We start from the raw sequence: 8,379 nt of genomic DNA on the forward strand, positions 1-8,379 counted from the left end.
ACAAACTTGGTTTTCTCAACGGAAAAACGAAACCCAGTCTGCGTTGTCCAGGTGTACAAACGATTCAAAGTAAGTTGGAGCTGTCGAGTACATGTACGGAGATCACGGAAACAATAGATGGTAAGATCATCAACATAAAGAAGGCCACGAACAGGTGTGGTAATATGAGACATGACATTATTGATGATTACAGCGAATAACGTCACACTCAGTACACTACCTTAAGAGACACCATTTTCTTGGATGAAGCGACCAGAGTAGGGCCAACCTGTACCCTGGACTATCGCTCGCCTAAAAATTGTTCTAAAACCAAGGCCATAGAGCCACGCAGTCCCCAAGAGTGAAGCTGTTGCAGAATTCCAAAGCGCCAAATAGCGTCATACGCTTTTTCGAGATCAGAAAAGAGCCACTAAATGTTTCCCATGACGAAAAGCATCTTGAACAGCGGTTTTCAGGTGGACAAGATGGTCGAACGAAATTGACGGAATCCACATTGGAAGGTCGAGAGTAAGGAATTCCGTTCCAAGAACCACACCAACCGAAGATTTATCAGCTTTTCAAAAATCTTGGAGACACAACTAGTAAGGGCAATAGGCCGATAGCTAGAATTGCAAGTTGAAATCTTACCTGCTTTTAAAAAAGGACGGATATGAGCTTCTCGCCAAACTGCCGGATCGCCAAAGTGACCACCGTGATATGATTAACGTCAGTAATGAAGCTTTCCCATGAGGCGGTGGTTTTTAAAAAAAATATATTTATTTATGTATTGTATATATAGCAAAACGCACTCTTAACTAGTTGATTGTATCTATTATTTGTTTTTTTTTTTTTTTTTATTGGTGAAACAAATGAAAACACACTCTCTCTGTTTACACAATACTACTTGTAAATTTTCCTCATTAAAAGTATAATCGCTTGACGGAGAACATTTTTCGAATTTTTCGGTAGTGTTGATAAATACTGTTTATTAAATTTCGCAATTATATTCACTGTTTCCATTTTTACTTTTCTTGTCTTTAGGCGAATAAAATATATTTTGATTAACACTTTCAAAATCACAATTTTTACTCATTTTTATGATGCGTATTACAAACCGTTGCATTAACTCGAGTTACAGTGAAATTTATTTAATGCAGTCACCCGTGGTTTCACACAAAGCTGCTCAATTTATAAAACGCGTCTTGAGAGTAGTTCATCACGAACCAAATCTTAACAATGTTTTATGTAATTCTGTCTATATTAGCTACACACATTATACTTTAATATGTTAATACTTCCATGTTTTTGTAGTAAGAATCCAATCAGAAGAGGTAAAATCAAAAAAAATTTTCTTCGAAGTCTGTATTTATCCGAATGGTATTCATCTAGGTAGCTATTGTAATTATAAATGTAACTAAGAAAGTTCTATCGCTTTTTGTGGAAGTCTGTGTTCAATTGGCCCTCACACGTGAATGGAGATAAGGCAAAGGTCAGTTGTTAGTGTCCGCAATTGAGGCGAACAGTGGCCAGACATGTGAGGAACAGACTAAAATTCAGTGTGAGTGGAGAAACCATTCGGTAGCACCTCCATCAACTTGAAAAACACTAGAAGTTGGGTCGATGGGTTCCATATGATTTGACTCCAGGCTAGAAGAGAACGCAAGCAGACACCTACGTTTCTTTGCTGTCTCGTCTGAGAAGAACCATTTCTGAACAGGGTGTTGATATGTGGTGAGAAGTGGGTCCTGTACAAAGCTCCAAGGCGCCGTCATCATTGGTTAGCATTCCTTGAACACGTTCCAAAACAGCCGAAACCAGCACTGCACCAGAAGATGGTCCTCATGTGTTTGGTGGACTGCTTGCGGCAACGTGCATCGGGAACGGCTACCAGCTGGTCAGAGCATCAATGCAACTGTGTACTATCAGCAGTTGAGCCGTATTCAAGAAAAGCTCAAAACTCTGGAGCCAGCACTTCTGAATCGCAAAGGGATCCTCCTGTTAGAGGACAACGCTAAGCCCCCACGTGGCTAGGATGACCTGGGACACCATTCTATGCTTTGGATAGGAAATTATTGCATCCGCCATACTCTCCGGACACTGCATCGTCCGATTATCGCCCGTTCTATTCCTTGGACAATCATCTTAGAGGACGCCAGTTGAAATCCCTAATAGAGGTGCAAAATGTACTTGATACCTTCTTCGCTTTACAGCCCAATTTCTACCGCGACGGAGTCCATGGGATTCCAGAACATTGACAAGATCGTCGATGCAGATGGGGATTAATTTTGATCTTCCAGGTACTTCTTAAGTGATATATCGATGTTCGAAGGTGATGGGTGAAAAAGCGACAGAACTTTCTTGGTTACCTTTATAGCAACAGGTGTTCCTAACGCTTTCTGCACATTTGTTAAAACGAATACAAGGCAAATGAAATCTATTGTTTTACGTCCCACGATTATGTTCTGTATAGACTAAAGACAACGGATGATTAATGAAAGTGAATGGATGTGGAAGAATTAGTGGGATGATAATGTAGGAAGAAACTCACAAACATCATGTTGTCCACCACAAACTCACTTTGGCTGGGGTGAAACCAGGAACGTAACAGTTTATAGTAAAAATACTCTAATAAAGGGCAATTTACTTATTTGTATTTTAATATTTAATGTTCCTTTCAGCACCTAGGCTACATGAAACGTGGAATCCGAACATATGAACTGTCACCGGAAATCTACTTTGGGTCATGCAAACATTACACTTCATTGGTTTTAAATGTACAGTGGGTGGGATGTTTACGGCGATTCGACAATTCGGTTGTTGCACGTTAAATATGAACAGTCTTGTTGAAAAAAAAATCTCTACCCACCTACTTCTCTTTTAAAAGTTCTGTAGTCCTATTCACAAGCAGACGTAAGTGAAAGAAGTGAAAATAATGTTTAGCTATTAAATATTTTAACTCCAAATACTGAATTGTTCCACGTATGGTCTTTCGAACAGACGTAGGTGGCCAGGATTGTTTAAGTAAGATTATACAACCAAAGTCAGATTGAGGTCAACTTAGTTAAGTTAGCACGAATTAAGTTAGGTACTTTGTTTGATTCACTGATGTACTTCCAAAGCAGCCAATAAAGCGCGGGAAGATTATGCATTAGCATGGGTAAAACAAGTGCCAAGGAGACGAAATAATATTCTATATCTATATAGTAAACTTCGTTTAATCAAGGGAATTGTTCGAGATATACTGCTATAGCATAATGGAGTCAAGAACACTTTGCAAGTTTTCTTTAAAAATTATTACAACTTTTTTTTTACTAGAAATGTTTAACCCAAAAGAACTTTCGCACTACGAGTTCTACTAAATATGCGGCTAAAACAGGGTTCATACTGAAATTCTGGTATTCATTTCTCTGAATTTCCATGACCAAGTTAATTCTCCCTGACCCGCTACACTGCAAACTATATGCTTCGGCACAGGAGACTAGAGTTCGATTCCCGGTGGAAGTTCATGCTGTTCGGATACCACGTCAGGCTGTAGATCTAATTCTCATATAGCTTTGGTAGTGAATGGGACGCTAAACTTCAAATCAACCAACCATCTATTATTTATGGGGGCTCATTCCGTAACGGTTCGCATCAACGTAAAGCAAAATTTGAGTTTTAGTTTGCGATAATATGCACAGCAGTTGTATTTCATGTGAAAATTTTAGGTCACTTTGGTCCGCAATTTTTGCGAAGGTTGATACGGAATGAGTCCCATGGTGAAGTATAAAGGAAAAAAGTTAAAATCAGTCACCGTCATTCCCATAACCGTCCAATGCTTTCCATTTCGACTTCCAAACTATGCTATGCATAAGTGTCGAAGTCTTACAGAATGGGTTTGTACGTCTGTCGACAGGTATCGAAGCAAGACTGATAAGATAAATCGAGATGTGGTGTTCCATCTTCTACATTAGTCCCCTACTCAAACTGGAAGAGGTTCAAATTAGCCATTACCAGTTTCACCACATCGCCATATTACAAAAATGAATATATATAGTAGGAAGCAGTTTCTGCAATTGACTGAGTGTCTCAAGAAAATATATCTCCACACTACCAAAACCGGAAGTGGTTGAAACTTACCTCTACTTTCGGTTTAAATATGGATTTTTATAGAGCAAAAACTCACGGGGAGATATTGGTACTTATTGATTAAGGGTAAACCGTAACTATTATTAAATTGGTAAAAGATATGGAAATGCAATTTTTTGTAGTTGATTCAGCGTCCCAAGGATAGGTTCCATCTCCTCCGTTAACTCTCTATTCAAACCAAAAGTGATTTAAATTATCGACTTCACGTTTTAACCTTTATCATCATAGAACAAACGGCGAGAAATGGCTTTTTGATGTGGATTCAACGTCCGAGGAACCGGTTCTATCTTTGATCTCATTAATCTATTGCAACCAGTACTTACATACGTACTACTTTGATATAAGTTTGAGTATTGTATTGCCATAGTTTCACACTACGAAACAAAAATCTCTTGTTTATTTTTGAAATCCAGCATAAGCCTATTTTCTTACTGTAAAATCGGGTCAATAAAACACTAGTTCTCATCTCCTTTAGCCTGAAGGGCATCCTCATGGGACGTTAAACTAGAATTTCATTTTATGTCAATTTAAAATACTAATTCCAAACACTACACTAATAATTACACTAACGATATCTTTTAATATCTCGGCTTTCTGAATATATTCATAAACAAGTAAACATATATGTATTTTGGCCTTCCTCTTCTATTATCTACAATCAACTAATCTTATTTTCTTCTGTAGCATTTGAATTTTCTATTGAATTTGTTGCTCTTTCAAAGCTTGAAGTTTTAACACCTTTTTTTTTTTTTTTTTATTATTATTCTGTGTTGATTCTTTGAAGTGTTCTTCCTACCTTCCGTGCGCAACTGTAAAAATTCTGACTCTTCTGTGAAATGTAGCAGTTTTCCCTGAATCCCACCATATCTTGAAACAATTACCTGACTATGAACCCTACGTTGCGGGTATTACAGTTGAGTAAGAAATACAATTAAAAAAAAAAATAAAATAAAATAAAAAAAAAAAAACGCTATTGAAGCTTGTGTCTAACGTGGCAAAGACCAAGGCAACGACTCCGAATAGGACGTCTTTGTAAAAAACATGGCGATTATCGCGGTAACGCACTAGAAATGACTTCACTATTGCAGTTTATTAGGGTGTCTATCGGTCACGAAAGTCGTGAAATCAGAAAACGGTCATGAAAGTCAAGAAATTTAGCTTTTGGGTCACGATTTTTTTATCCACAAATATAAGTATAGACTAGAAAGTTTTGTTCTATAAATCGTCAAAACCAAAAAATCTATGGTCGGCTTTAAACGCTATAAATCGCAAGCAAAGCACGCTTCTGTCGCATACATGAAGATTCGGCTCAATTCACACCCAAATTCGCTCTTGAGAATGTTACTGAATTTTATGGTTTGGGAAAAAAGGTCACGAAATTTCATTTTGGAATTTTAGTAGACACCATGTAGAACCTAACGTTTTCATAAAAATAGCTCTTACACATATATATGTAACATATCAGTTCAATGCATGCCCAAATATTTATCGCTTTATACCTTGCCCATAATAAATAAAATGAGGTATTCAGCTAACGTCATTTCCTACGATAATAATTTATCACCATATTCACTTAAATTCAATTCCAATAAATATATTTTAATTTTATAGTTTTTGAGGTTAGACATATACGAAACGAAAATAAACTTTCCATATATTGCTTTTTTTTTTTTTTAAAAAAAAAAAGGCCTTCTCCCCTAAAATTACAAGTACATACCTGGAGAAAAAAAATTATGTCACCTCTGCAATGCATGACTGTTTGTTAGGTATAACTTTACCAAAGTGCAGATTACATTTTCTTATCTGCTGACGATTATGGCTACGGACTATGAATCTGGAAAAACCTTTGAGTGGCAAAGTAGCTCAATAATAAAACAAGTTGCAGAAATACCAGGTAATGGCATTTCGAAACGAAGCATTTAATTTTTTTTTTCTTTTTTTTTTAAATTCTATTATCTTAAATGTTCACAGAACTGAGGTCATATAGACCAGAAATACTAACGGAATGGAACTGTTGAAAATTACAGCATCTATTGAATGGCTCATATATATCTATAGGGCTTGAAAAATCTTGCTTGCAAGTACTAGCCAGCCAAAAAATCTACTAGCCTGACCATTTTGCAGTAACAGTGTTCATACAAACAGACAACAATTATTTTGCGACATAGTAAACATATCAATATATTTTTTATTTTGTTTATTGGCAAGTCTCTTACAATTAGAAAAAAAGAGTGACATCTGCTATTTAATTTTGAATTTCCTCTGGATATGTCCAGTTGTGTGGAATAAAGAAGTTTTTGATTGATCGAACTTTACTCGCCAAATGTAAAAAAGTACTCGCCACTGGCGAACAGATTTTTCAAGCCCTATATTATATATATATATATATATATATATAGTGTCCCAGGAGGAAGGAGCAATATTTTGGGAAATGATAGTATGGGTGATTCTAAGCAAAAAGGTTCATATAAACATTGGTCCTAATCTCAACGGTTTGAGAGCTATAGGTTCTGAACCATTTTTGACTATGTTGCGTATTGTTATTCCTGTAATTACTCTACAGACGTGGGACCTAGCGGATTTGAAAGGTGATGGAATGACTTTTCCAACGGTATGCAACATGTGGTGTCTTTGAAAAGGGGGCTATTGAGGGGAAGTTAAGATTATGTAAGGAAATTGGATGGCAACACTGATTTCCAAATTTCCCTCAATAACTTCTCTTCCAAAGACACCATTGTCACGTGTTGCATACCGTTGGAAAGGCAATTCCATCACCTTTCAAATCCGATGTTACACCTCTGTAGAATAAATACAGGGTGAGTAATAAATAAAGTCAAAAATGGTTCACAATCTGTAGCTCTCAAACTGTTGAGATTAGGACCCATGTTCATAAGAACCTTTTTGCTTAGAATCACTTATACCATCTTCCTCCTGGGGCACCTTATATATATAGGGTGGTAAGAAACTATTTGAACAAACTTCGGGAGCTGGTTCCTGACATCTAAACAAGAACAAAAAGAAAAAAAAGTCTTCTGGAACTTTGATCAGTGAGAGAGAATTTCGGCGATATAAGGTGCCGAAAGGGGGGGGGGGGGGGAAACGAACTTCAGAGGGCTGTAATTCAAAAACAACCCAATGTAGGGAGTGCGGTTTAGATCATGACACTCAAAGTCATATCTGCTTGATTGAAAAATGTAAATTGCTTTAAACTTCCACAAGATGTGTGTGAGGGATTCTCCAAAGGAACGTAGAGATTATTTGCTAGGTTATATTGGATCCCTACGTTCCTTTGGGGAATCTCTCACACACATCTTGCAGATGTTTGAAACATACATTTTTCAATCGACCTCGAGTGTCATGTTCTAAACTGCACTCTCTACGTATCATTGTTTTTGAATTACAGCCCTCTGAAGTTCATGTTTCCCACGCTTTGGGTACCTTATATTGCCGAAACTATCCCTCATTGACCAAAGTTCCAGAGGACTTTTTTGCTTGTTTCGGTGTCAGGTATCAGCTCCCGAAGTTTGTTCAAATAGTTTCTTACCACACCGTATATATTAATCAGAAGGAATTATCTTCGTACCCTAGATGCACCTTTACTTATTTCTTGAAATTTAATGTTCCCTTTCAGCTACGTGGCTATATGAAATGTGGAACTACAGTTTAAGGTGGAATCGCATGTGCAAAAGCGCATGTGCTAGCCATTAGACCAACTTTGTGTAAAAGACATTAATATACAGCGTATTGCGCATAAGGTGAATTAATTCATTAATATACAGCATATTGCGCATAAGGTGACTTAATTTTTTTTTGTCCAGTGTGTATAATTAGAAAAACACACACCGATACTTTGTGGACATTGTTTACTTTCCACTGTACAAAACAAGTGTACAAAACAGATCTACCATCATTCAGTACAATGCTGTACAGACATTGAATCACAACAAAAAATTTTCCAAGGCAGCCAGATTTTAAAGCAAATGGCGAAGTGTGATCAGGGTAAAGGAAGCAACAGAGGGGTTTTCTTTATAAACTTCTTTTTGTATAGTTAATAAGTCTGTCTTGATATGTCTGTGAGGCACGCACAATACGGATGAGACCATGGAAATACATTTTTTTTAAACTTTTTATTTTATTTTTAACCGGAGCTGGAAGAAGCAAAGCACCAATAAAAAAAGAAAAAGAAAAAAATACTTCCTCCTCACAGCTGCCAATAATCATTTAACGACTTTAGTTTTTCGTTTCTCTCTCTCCTTCACACACAAATAAATA

This window comes from Thermobia domestica, chromosome 16 (genome assembly GCF_964235325.1).
Source record: "Thermobia domestica chromosome 16, izTheDome1.hap1.1, whole genome shotgun sequence".
Classification (NCBI taxonomy): Eukaryota; Metazoa; Arthropoda; class Insecta; order Zygentoma; family Lepismatidae; genus Thermobia; species Thermobia domestica.